The sequence below is a fragment of the Peromyscus maniculatus genome, chromosome 23, assembly GCF_049852395.1.
Source record: "Peromyscus maniculatus bairdii isolate BWxNUB_F1_BW_parent chromosome 23, HU_Pman_BW_mat_3.1, whole genome shotgun sequence".
NCBI lineage: Eukaryota > Metazoa > Chordata > Mammalia > Rodentia > Cricetidae > Peromyscus > Peromyscus maniculatus.
In genome coordinates this window covers 40,225,645-40,238,417 of record NC_134874.1, presented here as the reverse complement: position 1 = coordinate 40,238,417, position 12,773 = coordinate 40,225,645, and the positions used below count along the sequence as shown (strand labels likewise).

The 12,773-nt window shown below is 37.3% G+C and overlaps 1 protein-coding gene across 1 annotated transcript in view; it reads right to left on the bottom strand.

Moving 5' to 3' along the window:
• The window catches only part of LOC107400566 (cytochrome P450 3A13-like), an 85,821-nt gene extending 81,698 nt beyond the window's left edge, over positions 1–4,123 (bottom strand). Inside the window, exons 1-2 of the mRNA XM_076560632.1 lie at positions 3,986–4,123; positions 2,283–2,376 (exon numbers count right to left, since the gene is read on the bottom strand). The gene's annotated coding sequence lies outside the window, so the exon portion shown is untranslated. The remainder of the gene's footprint in view (positions 1–2,282; positions 2,377–3,985) is intronic.
• Between the last annotated feature and the right edge of the window lie 8,650 nt (positions 4,124–12,773).

Genomic DNA, 12,773 nt, shown 5'->3' with positions numbered 1-12,773 from the left:
TAATACTTCTGTAGCTTATATAAACATAGTTAAAATAAAAACCACAACTAGAAGCTAAGTTAAATGCTCTAAAAGTTTGTTTATTGACCCTGGGAGATACAGTACAAGCAATGCAAATTTAATTATCTTTACAGTGTCTTGCTGGCTTTAGATATATCTGTGTTGCTCCTTTAAATTATGATGAATGTGAACAGAAATGGGAGGGAATTAATAAACATTTTCAGGTAATATGACAACATGAGAATTTTATTTTAGATTTGTAACCCTCAAGCAAATAGTTATTGGCATGTGCCATGCTCATTACACAATCAATTCCCCTTTGGAGCCAGCCAGACATTTATTACACAAACTGCCAGATGTAATCTCCTTAACATTTTTAAACATTTGTTCACTATTATCTTTAGATTACTTATGTCGATATTTCATCTGATAATATTAAGAGGCATTTGCTGGTTTAAGGTGTATTTTAGGCTATAAATACTTAGACACAAATGACTCATCTAGACATAAAAAACAAAAAGAGGGGCGTGTCCTTTTTGAAACAGACTAAACTCAAAGTTTTCTCAGACACCATTTCAAAAGGACAAAAGGCATGACAGTTCTGTGGCCTTCCAGGAACAGATTTGGCAACCTCCTCTCTGAATCTGGAGCCAGAGCCTCTAAGAAGTTTTGGTTGTAGTTTATGTGGATCCTAATCGTTTCCCTGGGTTGTGGTTATCAGTCATAAGGCAGCTCTGTCTGAGGTATCCTGGGTTCTCTTTGCCAGCATTGTCTGACTTAGCTCTCAGCTCACCTTGGTCATTTGCCCCTGCAAATAGTAAGTATGTAAGGATCTTTGCTGATTAATAAACCTCCTTGGCATAAGTCACCAGCTCATGCAAGACTTCCAAGTTCCAGGTATCTCTCTTTTTTATTTCTTTCCCTTGGTCCTCCCTCTCAAAACCTCACCTTTTGGGACTCTAATTCTTACAGGTTGTGGTCAGCATGATATAACCACATCCCTATTGGTACCTAGTCACCTAAATAAGATATCATGGTATACCCAAACACTGAGCAAGGAGGCTAATCTGTGCCAAAATCTGAACAGCAAGTTTAAGAATAATCTTGTCTACAGGAGACACTACTTGAAACAAACAAACAAACAACAACTTAAGAAGTGTATTTGAAAGAATACATAAAAAAGTCATCCAAAAATGATAAGGAAGTTGTGCTTTTTTAATTGGGGGCAAAGCTTGGAATTCTTAGAAACTTAAGCAATGGAATCCTTGGTTTTGAAGAATTATGGTCTAATAAGTGAACCTTGAGGATTCAGAAAAGCAAACCTTGCAAGAGTACAGTCTGCATGTAGGCACTGCTCCTGTGCATGAGCTCAGGAAAGACAGGCCAACATTCAGCCTTCAAAAAGCATACAGAAAGGCTCTGTGTAAATTCACAGTGCTTATTATATAGGTGCATGTATATGTATATATGTATGCAATTATACATATTATATTTCAAACCGTACATGTATATTTTTTACAAATTTGTCTTTTGTTAGTGATTTTGTATAAAAGATTCTGCTTCTGTTTCAAGAAACAAAACTCCCAATCTGGTTAAATATCCGAGTTTTATAGGGAACATCATCTAGTCTCCCATATTCCTGTTCTTTTAGACTTATGCATAGTGTTGTACCTTGAAGTGAAAGGGAGTAAAGGCAAATCTTCTTGTAAGTGGCAAAAGCTTGGCTAGAGCCTTGGAAGTAATATTGGGATTAAAAGTGCAATTGAGGACTCAAGTTTGCGCATAGTCCCCAAAAGTAACAATGTGCCTCCTGATAGGCATGTTACAGAGATACTCAGCAAGAAGTGTAAATATTATTACTGAACTTAGATTTGAATACTCAGTGGCTTTACATGTACTTTTTAAAATACTGATTAAGAATAACTGTAATTTTCTGGAATCTGTACTGAAAAAGGAAACAAAATCATTGATGCTCTCAAAGTCTACACATCAACATTTTACCTTCAGATCCTAGTGTGCTAATAGCCAGGGTCCTCACCTGACCTGACACAAACCTGAAGTCATACCTGACCTGCTGCAAACCTGTGGTCACAAACACATGTTAGCAAAACCCAAGGGTAACCTGGCAATGATGTGAGTGTAACAAAAACAATTCTGCCAACTGAAAGCCTTACAATGAATCTGAATTTCCATTAGAATGGATGAACCTACATGGGGTTTAATGATATTTGTGTAAGTGACACCATCACAAGAAGCAAACTAGGGAACCCAACAGCACTCACCCTCCTATAGTTAAGCATTGTCCCAACAAAAGGCAGAAGTTTGGGGCCAGGAATCCCCAGCTTCTTAAAAAGTCCATGAGAAGAGGTTCCATACCTAAGACATGGAGGAAAAAGTCAGTCAGATCATGAGCTTGTTAACCATACACATAAATATTCATTATCATACACACAAATAAATATACACATTCTCACATGTCATATAAAAATATACATATTTATGTATACATATATACAATATATATGTATATTATTGGCTCAATATGTATTGTATGAGTAGATATACATGTATATGTGAGTATATATTCTTGGATGCAAATACTGTTAATTACCAGAATTTACTAAAGTGAGGTAACAAGTGGACAGAATATAACATAAAAATTCAGAGCAATAACCCCCTTCATATTCCATCTTACTATAAACATTTAGGTTAACACTTGATGGTGACAGTCTTAGAGTTAATATGTAATAAAACTTTATAAACTTGATTTGAATGTTGCTGAAGGTCTCACCAGACTTAGGAAGTCATCACACATTATCAGTGTGAGTAACCTGCAATGTAAGATCCACATGACCCATCCTCAACCTTATGTAAGCAGGGAACAGAGGTTGCTCAGAGGGGGAGGACAGCCCACCAGCAGAGCCCTATGACAAGATGCTCTCACCTTTCCTGTCCCTCAGACTGAAAACTGTGCAGAGTTTTCCAGGTGCAGTTTTTTGGCTGAGGAGATGGCTCAGAAGGTAAGAGTAATTTCTGTTCTTGCAAACACCCAGGTTTCGTTCCTGTCCCCAACATGACAGCGAACAAGAGTTTATAATTCCAGTCCCTGAGAATCCAATGCCATGTTTTAACTTACATGGTCATCAGGCATACATGTGATACAGACACATACCTTCATGCAAAACATTCATCAGGGCAATATAAAAATATATTTTTTAAGGTACCAATTTTGGGAGCCCTCTGTTCAGATGTGGGGTTTTGATGTTGCAGTTGACTTTGAGTCATTCATGCTCCTGCAAGTAACCTTTCAAACACATTCCTGTGATAACTTCAAAAACTCATGTCTCTCCAGGGTGGACTTTGGAGGAATGGGTTTGTCAATTGTGCCCTACTGAGGTCAAAGGATATTTGCTCCCAACTTTCCCAGAAAATGCAAAGTGCTCAATGAGTTATCCAAATGAACTCATGAGGCAATGAACTACAGAAAGCATCATTTATCTGTTCTGTTTCTTCCTAGACCCTAGAAAGCACAATAGCAGTTTTCTGTACTTAGATGATCAGCCACAGGCACTTAGTTTACTGTCAGTAATCCAATAATTTCTCGACAATACTCTCTGGACAGACAGGCCTGAGTGTCAGTAACATCTCAGGCCTGTTTCCCTCATTGTGGCTTCAATATTCTGCAAACCTTCCTATCCCAATGTGACAAACTAATGGCAGAAAACCAACAAGAGAAACAGCAGACTGTAATCATTTTCAGCCTGCTCCAAATTGTCTCTCAATGTTTGATTTTTAACATCACTTGAAGACACTTGGCTGAAAAGCACAGTGAATTAAATCATTTAGGTTATAGGAGAAATGTGTTCAGCTGTGGGAGTACGAATTTCCATTGGATTATACCTCTTGATTTTCTGACAGTGAAAAGGGACCTGAGAATTATTCACTTCTAAATCCACAAAAGAGAGATATCTAATCAATTACTCACAGGTAGAGGAGCACCAGAATGGTAGCCAGCAGTGCTCATGTTTTTGTGGAAAATTTTGGAAACAGGTCCATTGATCTTTCCCTCCAGAAATCCCTCTTTTCCTAGTAGGTTAGCATATGCGGTGTCTTTCTGAGTTCAGGTGTGAATCCATGAAGACAATCTGCAGTATTTATGTGCTAGGAAAGGGGGTGGAGAAGTCATTAGTGCCAGTAGAAAGATCAACTATGTATCTTCCATGGGTATGGAGAACATGAGTGACACCTTCAGTTGACAGTTCATAATAGTTCATGTTAACCCACATTTTGACTTCTTTTTAGTTCTTTTCCCCTGGGAAATTAATAAATAACTAAACCAATGTTCTTTTTAAGACCAGAGGTCATAGATGTTTGTCAGAAATGCAATAGAGCGATTGACATTAAATGTCCTTTGATGTTTACACAGCTGTCTATATTGCAAAACACATTGAATCTTTGCACACCAGCTCCTTTTGTGAATGTTTACATATGCACATTTCCCTCTATGGAACCATGTTTTTACCCTAAAAGATGAATGACCACATTTAATAACAAAATTGACAAAAAATAAATAAATCACATCATCCCCAGATAAACTAAAATTTCCCATATATTTCCTTTATTGTCATTTTTGCAGCATTCATAGATAGCTTCTGTATATACTTCCCTTATACATTGCTATTATTAATGAGCATTGCTCACGATTATTTTCCTATTCCCTGTGTCAGTTAAATGTGTTAATATACACCCATAGACGCCAAAACATGTTAGTGTTACAAACCCAAGCTTGAATTCTTCACTTCTTGCTCTGGGCCTTCCCTCTCTCTGTAACATGTGGTGGTTTATTGGTCATTGGTACCTGTGAATCTGTGCATACCTACTGCTTCTTTTTGTGTCCCTAACAACGTAATTAGCTCTGAATTTAGTGGATAGTAGAGAGAATGGCATGGACAATGGATGAGGGATTCTTTACAGAAATCTTCAACAGAGTTTTATGGAGAGGAGGAAATAAGTTACTGACCCCAACATACACTGAAATACTCAGAATACCAAAAACATACGGCAAGCATATGCTACCAAGCTGTATCTATATATTATTTGCAAAATTAATGGTGGATATTTATTTATAGAGTTACTTCCAACCTATGAGCTACTTTCATCAAATGATTACCACAACACACACATGCATTTAGTCTGGGTCAGGAGTATGGAGGGATATATAATTTAAGATTAAAATTGGGCATTAGCTTAGGTTATAAACGCTCATTACATGGGAAATCAAAGGTAAGTGAATGTGTTTGTAACATTGTTCTCTTAAAGGTAGGTTAATCAAAACAGAATATATAGTAGGGTATCAGCATAAGTGATCTCAAGGTACATTCTTAAATTAACTGTCAGGTCCAGAAAAAGTTCAATCTCTATGAAGGTGAGAGACAATAAGACTGTAAAGTATCTAATATTATCTCAATACATAGACCATATCAGATTGGACACCCAAATTAGTTGGTTAAGTTGAGTTTAAGAGGCTGAGTAGTTCACAAATGACATTCTTATGGTTCACTAAATTTTATGCTCTATGTGGATGACCTAATGCAGGGGTTCACTGAGAGTACATGTACACTCAGACAATACCTGCCATAGAAATATGATGTGACATATATCAATCTATAGTAGTTGAAACTGTCTCTTGTGACCTGTACCACAATCTTGATGGGAGAGTTCCCACAAGTGAGTTTTTATGAATCACACAAGACAGGTTGGAAAGATGACTTCATGGTTAAGAAGCCTTGGTGCTTTTGCAGAGGACCCACTTAGGTTCCCAGCACCTACATAGTGACTATGGTGGTCTGAGTAGGAATGGTACCAAAGGGTAATATGTTTGGATATGTGGTCATTATGGAGTGGTGCTGCATAAGAAGGATTAGGAGGTATGTCCTTGATGGAGAAAGTTTGTCACTGAGGGTGGGCTTTGGGATTTCAGAAGCACAAGCCAGGCCTTGTGACTCTCTCTTCTTGATGTCTATAAACTAGGATGTAGAGCTCTCAGCTACCATGTCTGGTTGCATGCCTCCATGCTTCCCAGAACGATGATAATGAACTAAACCTCTGAAACTGTAAACAATTCACAATGGAATGCTTTCTTTGTAATTATTTCATTGGTTATGGTGTCTCTTAACAGCACTAGGACATTGATTAAGATGGTGACTCACAACCATCTGTAATACCAGGTGCCCTGGATCTGACATTATCTTCTGACCTCAACATGCACCAAGCAAAACAGTGGTACACACACATACACATAGGCAAAATGAAATAAAAACAAATCTTGTTTAGAAAATAAAAAAGGGTTATGTTTGTGAACCTACTTCCTTTTGAACTGTCTTTTCTCCTTTTCACAGTAATCCACACACTTTACCACCATTCACCAAATTTTCCCATTTTTTACAACACACCTCTCATTATTGCAAGACATGGGTTATAGAAGAATGATGTCTTCATGGTACAACATAGTCACTTCTTCATCTGCTTGTTTGCTTTCATCTTAATTTTTTTGTTGTTGTTTGTTAGTGCTAGTGATGATGGTTTTGTTTTGCTTTTTGCTATTATCAGGTGATGTAACATTTCTAGATTCATATATTATACATTAAAAATGTTTTCCTCCAAGATTCATTAGATAAAATTCATTGTATGGTCTGTAAGAAGAGTAGAATTGGTAGCTCATGAAATCTTAATGCATGGCTGTGTGGTTTTATTGACTTTAACTTCTTAATCTGGTTATATGACTGTCTTTGGCATATAGACAGAGAAACTGAAGCTCAGTGATTAATATCTGCTCCCCAATAGCCATAGATCATAGGAGATCATAACAGACCCTCACATATAAAGGTAACATGAAAGCAGGTTGAAATTCTCTTTGTTGCTCAAGTACATCAATATTCAACAGCTGTCATTCTAAAGAAAGGATGATAATAAAAAATATGCAGATACAAGACTACAAACATTTATCTCTTGAATTCTTCTATCTCCCATGGGTTCATGGGAAGGACGGCATGAGCAGAGGGGAAGGACAGCAGAAGCAGCGAAGGGTACGAAGAGTTTTTAGTATCAGCTTTTACCTACTGCTCTGAAATCTTGGGCTTTTAACTCTGCATCTGGCTCCATGTTTCTTATTTAATAAGACTGTTACATCTACACTATCATGTCTGTTTCTCTGCAGATGACTGCACTCTCTGGCTCTATAGTCCTTCTTCTTTGATGATCTTTGAGCCTTATAAGTTTGTGGTAATACAAAAATGTAGAGTTCTAAATCACTACCTATGTGCCAATACATGATCTCATACCCATGGGCACACAGTCAGGCCTATATGGAATCAGTGGATATTAAACAACAACAAAACACATGATATGAGAAGGGAAGAGTTATGGAGGGTATAGTAGAAGAACTGGAGGTCAGGGAATGTGGTGCAGTTTTGATGAAAACACTTTATATAGTATGTATGAACATTAAACAAAAAAGAAGAAAGTACAGGGGCTAGTCAGATGCTCATTGGTTAAGAGAGAGTTCTGCTCTTGTAAATGACATGGCGTTTGGTTCCTAATATACATATTAGATGGCTTAGAACTACCTGCAATTCTAGTTTAAGGGAGATTCATCACCTCTGGTTTCTGTGGGCACCTGCATACATGTTCATGCACATACATATGGAACATAAGCACAATTTTTAAAATAATAATAACATATTTTTTATAAACTGAAAGTCAAATAAAAGAGTTCTATACTTCACATCTGAGGGATAAGTAGTGCTTGTTAATATTTTCATTCTTACTTTAAAGATATGAAAACAGATACATTGGAAGAAACTTTTGCAAATGAAGAGGCCATAAAGCCAAGAAATGTAGAGAGTGCTTATAAATCTGAATTCTACTAGGGGAAAACTTGCTTAATATCAGGAGTCAGAAGAGTAACTCTCTGAGGCATTTCTCCCAGAATTATCCATTCCCCAAAAATGACCTCCAATCAGAATGGATTGGATGAAATACCAAAGTTCTCATATGAATGATTATATTTATTGCCAACAAAATTAGAGAAGAAAATTAACTCCCCAATAAATCACATGATGACACAAAGAAACTGTCAAATGAAGAAAAATCAAGGGAATTTAAAAAAACATGAAACAGGAATTCAGTGTAGACCATACTGAAATGGTTGGAGGGAACACATTCAGTGTAATAAAGGGCTTTGTGGAAAGCCTTGCCAAAAATTGTATCATGGCAGATTTTGAGCTTGAAGACCAGATGGCAAAATTAGAACATTCCAATGTGTAGAGAGATGGACTGGGCTTATGCCCCTATGGGTACTGGGAAGCAAACCAGGGTCTTCTGAAAAAGCAGTAAGTACTCTTATCTTCTGAGCCATCCTTCCACTGCCCCTCTATTTCTCCTTTTGTTTTGAGACAAATGTCATTATATATCCATCACTTGCCTGGAAATCACTATGTGGGCCCATCTAGCCTTAAACTTACAGAGTTTGCTTCTGCCTCCCAAGTGCTGGGAATAAAGGTATGCACTAACACTCCGGAGAAGAGCAAAATTCTCAAGGGAAAATTTTAATCCAGAAAAGTTTGGGATTGTGTATTTCAACTTTGGAAAGACATTAGGAAACTAGATTATTATACCAAACAATGATTTTCTGTCATAATAGAGAAAGAAAAGAAATCATTCCATAAAAATGAGTTCATACCCACTAAGCTACAATTACATAAGATTCTGGAAGGCACCCTTAACATTAAAGAAAAATGTATTCACATCCATTAGGTCACAGGCAAGAATAAACTACACATGAGTGAAAGTTAAGCAAGAGAGGAGTAGAAAAACACCAATCAAAATCCACAAAAGAATTATAAACCTTTCAACAACACCTATTATTATTATTAATTATTATTATTATTATTATTATTATTATTATTATTATTATTATAAATTGCCCAATATAGACAGACCAGGGGCTACAAAGATTTTTCAGTGGTTAAGAGCATTGCCTCATTTTCCAGTGAACCCAGGTTCTATTTTCAGGAGGTACATGGTAGCTCATAACAATCTGTAACTCCATTTCCAGGGATTCCAACATTCTTCCTGCACTCCATGGATATCAGAAGTGCAAGTGGTATAAGGATGTATATGCAGGCATAACACCCATTCACATAAAATGAAATCAAATAATGTAAAATATTAAGCACACATTCTTGTTAAATGTATGAAAAGGCAGGAATAAGGCTAGGGAGATGGATCCATAAAGTACTTTCCATGTGTTCAGATGTTGACAGCCCATTAAAAATTCAACCACTTAAAAAGTGGAGACTAAGCATCTTCAGAGCAAATTATCTAGTTAGATTTCACTGTAAAAGCAAGCTCTCAGTTTGACTGATAGACTCTATCTCAATGGATAAAGTGAAGAACTATGCAAGGAAATTCCTGATGCCAACTTTGAGCATCCAAATGCATGCCAACATATATGTACATGCACCCTCTCCAAACACAACACAAACACATGTGAACAACATACACACATGCACACACACACACACACACACACACACACACACACACACACACACCTTGCAAATAATGGGTACAGGAACAATCTTGCACAATCAAAGAAAAGTGTGTTGTCATAAAAGACAGGCATCCCTTAGAATAAAGGACTGAAAAACATTTTTCTTCCTGAAGAAATGGAGCTAAAAAGAAACAGCCATCACTGTTTCAATTGATGACAGTTTTGGACCTTGAACCATATAAGGAATGGAGACATGGCTTAGGGATTAAGAGCAAGCACTTGCTGTCTGCTTAGAGGGGACTTGTGTTGAGGGTTTTGTTTGTTGGTTTGTTTTGTTTTCTGATTTCAGCTTTTGTTTCTTTTTTCATTTTTGTTTATTTATGTATTTTTCTATTATCAACTTGATACAGTACAAATTCTTATCTTAATAGTGAAATGTTTCATTGAGGCTTGTCCAGTAATTGAGTAAACCCAAAACTTATTATAAGCCACAGTCATCCTAGGGTCCCACCTGCTATATAGCCTCCCTGGTTCTGTGGGTTGCAGTCTGATTGTTCTTTGCTTTATATCCAGTATGCACTTATGAGTGAACACACACCATGTTTGTCCTCACTCAGGATGATATTTTCTAGTTCTATCCATTTTCCTGCAAATGTCATGCTGTCATTGTTTTTCTCTGCTGAGTAGTAGTCCATTGTGTATATGTACCACATTTCCTTAATCCATTCTTCATTTGACATGCATCTAGGTTGTTTCCTCATTCTGGCTTTTATGAATAGTGCTCCTACAAACATAGTTGAGCATATATCTTTGTGGTATGATTGAGCATTCCTTGGGTATATGCCCACGAGTGATATGGCTGTGTCTTGAGATAGATCGATTCCTAATTTTCTGAGAAACTGCCATACTGATTTCCACAGTGGTTGTACAAGTTTACATTCCCACCAACAGTGGAGGAGAGTTCCCTTTGATCCACATCCTCTCCAATATAGACTCTCATTAGTGTTTTTGATCATAGCCATTCTGACAGGTGTAAGGTGGTATCTCACAGTTGTTTTGATTTGTATTTCTCTAATGATTAAAGATGTTGAGCATTTCTTTAAATATCTTCCAGGAATTTGAGATTCTTCTTTTGAAAATTCTCTGTTTAGTTCTTTAGCCCATTTTTAGTTGGATTGTTCAGTATTTTAATGTCTACTTTCTTGAGTTCTTTATATACTTTGGAGATCAGTCCTCTGTCAGATGTGGGGTTGGTGAAGGTATTTTAGCATTCTGTAGACTGTCTTTTTGTCTTATTGACCATCAGATTAAATGGAGAGAAACTCAAAGTGATTCCTCTAAACTCAGGAAAAAGACAAGGCTGTCCACTCTTCCCATATTTATTCAATATAGTACTTGAAGTTCTAGCTAGAGCAATAAGACAACAAAAGGAGATCAAGGGGATACAAATTGGAAAGGAAGAAGTTAAACTTTCACTATTTGCAGATGATAAAATAGTATACATAAGTGACCCCAAAAATTCTACCAGGGAACTCCTACAGCTGATAAACTCCTTCAGTAAAGTGGCAGGATACAAGACAAACCCAAAAAAATCAGTAAACCTCTTATACACAAATGATAAAAGGGCTGAGAAAGAAGTCAGAGAAACATCATCCCTTACAATAGCCACACATAATATAAAATACCTTGGGATAACACTAAGTAAACAAGTACAGGACCTGTTTGATAAGAACTTTAAATCTCTAAAGAAAGAAATTGAAGAAGATATGAGAGATATTGATTTGAGACGGAGGCAAAAATTAAGGAAATATAATTGGGGAAAAACAATGCAAAGAATCAATGAAGCAGTAAATTCTTTGAATGGATAGACATCATCAATAAGCCCTGAGATAAAGCCACCAAAGGAAAGTGAAAGTGCCCAAATTGATAAACTATAGATGGCAATGACATCATGAAGATCCAGTAACATAAAATCCAGAGAATTAGGAAGAAAATCTGAAAAACATTATCTCACTAAATCCAAAACTTGAGAAAAGAAGGATGAATTTCTAGACACAGTTTTATACCATAATGAAAGCAATAATTAGAGCAGATCTGAAACAATAAGATGTAAGATTGAAACAGTAAATTTTAAAAATCTCCTTATTTAAAAAGTGAGGGTATAAATGAACTGGTGAATTTTACAAGATCCTCAAAAAAATAGACCATCTTGAATACTTACATTGATTCACAATAGTAGCAAAATTACAGTTATGATGTAGCAAAAAATCTAATATTATGGTTGGTGGCCCTCACAACATGAAGAACTGTATTGAAGGATGGCAGTGTTAGTAAGGTTGGGAACCTCTGTCTTGGAGACAATGTTTTAAGTAGTACTTTTTTTTTCCAAGACAGGATTTCTCTGTGTAGTTTTGGTACCTTTCCTGGAACTTACTCTGTAGACCAGGTTGGCCTTGAATTCACAGAGATCCACCTGGCTCTGCCTCCCAAGTGCTGGGATTAAAGGCATGCCCCACCACTGCCCAGCTCAAATAGTTCTTCTTGAGTCTTCCTCCAGAAACTGAAATATCAACTCATAGGAAATTGTTTCACAGCACACCTGTAGCTGTAGAGGTTCACCAAAGGGTCTGAGGCTCAGTGTTTCTTGGAATCAGGAGGACATAGTGAGGTTGGTGATTAGCTCTTTCTCCCCAGAACATGGATTATCCCAGGAGAGGAGAAGCAGCTAGAAAAGTGTTGTGACCTGCCCGGTCTGGGACCGAGAACTGGCGAGGGACGTCGAGGTTAAGCAGCACTCGGGACACACCGTGATTCGTCATTCAAAGAGAGCACTTTTATTGACTATCCATCAGTCTTATATACCCTGCTACTTCCTACTCTCCATGGGGTCAGGGTATGGTCCTCAGGTTCCCATCCGCATCCCAGCAGTTCAGCCAAACAGGAAGACCACAAGCAGAGAGCTGATTCTTGAAACAATGTTCCAGCAATAGCTATATTGTAAACATCCTGTGACTACCTGACCACAGGAAAAGAGGAAGGACAAAAGGGCACCTTAGGGCAATGTAGGGCAAGCAAACGGGCTATGCACAAGGCCTGTTCAGCGTCTGCTGCCAACATGTCCTCTCCTTTTCTTTTTTAAAGCACACAGATAGCCCCTGTCTTAGGTCACCTGTAACACCCTGTCTGACTTACCCATCCTCAGGGAGGCCCTTTATCCTGT